We start from the raw sequence: 654 nt of genomic DNA, 5'->3' as shown, positions 1-654 counted from the left end.
CCCCCCCCCCGCTGGCGGCCCCCCCCCCCCCCGGGTCGCCAGCCCCCGCCTATCGGTAGCCCTTTGGCCGCCCGCCGCCGACATCTAGCCCGCCTGCTGCAGCTACGCGCCCACCCCTCCAACCCCTGTCCGCCACCACTGCTCCCTGTCCGCCACCACAGGCCCCTGCCTGCTACCCGTCGCAGCCTGTCACCATCTCCCATCACCTGCAACATCCTGCCCGCCCCCCTAAAGGTAATGCTTTGTTCGTAGTGGAGCAAAAAAAATTTCGTATTCGTCATAGGGGGCAGAGTATAATACTGAAGCACATGTGGACCCAACCATTTTATAAAAAATATGATTTTTTCAATAAAAAAATAAAAAATACTCAACCAAAATGTTTTATTTTTTTATTTTTAAAAACATATAAAATATAACAATATCAAACACGTCTTTTAAAATAAAAAATAAAACAAAATAAAAATAAAACAAACTAAAAAAACAAAAAGTGATCCCAAAAAAACCCTAAGTAATGTCGACGCTTAAAAAAAAAGGGGGGAAGAGAGTTTAAATGTTTGGGGGTCGCACGTAAGAAGCTGTCGGTCGCCGGAATCGAAATCTCGTTGCCCGCTTCGGAAGGACTTTTTAATTTACATATATATATAATTTTAGAAA

Source organism: Phalaenopsis equestris, unplaced genomic scaffold, assembly GCF_001263595.1.
Source record: "Phalaenopsis equestris unplaced genomic scaffold, ASM126359v1 Scaffold000333, whole genome shotgun sequence".
NCBI lineage: Eukaryota > Viridiplantae > Streptophyta > Magnoliopsida > Asparagales > Orchidaceae > Phalaenopsis > Phalaenopsis equestris.
This window is presented reverse-complemented; position numbering follows the sequence as displayed.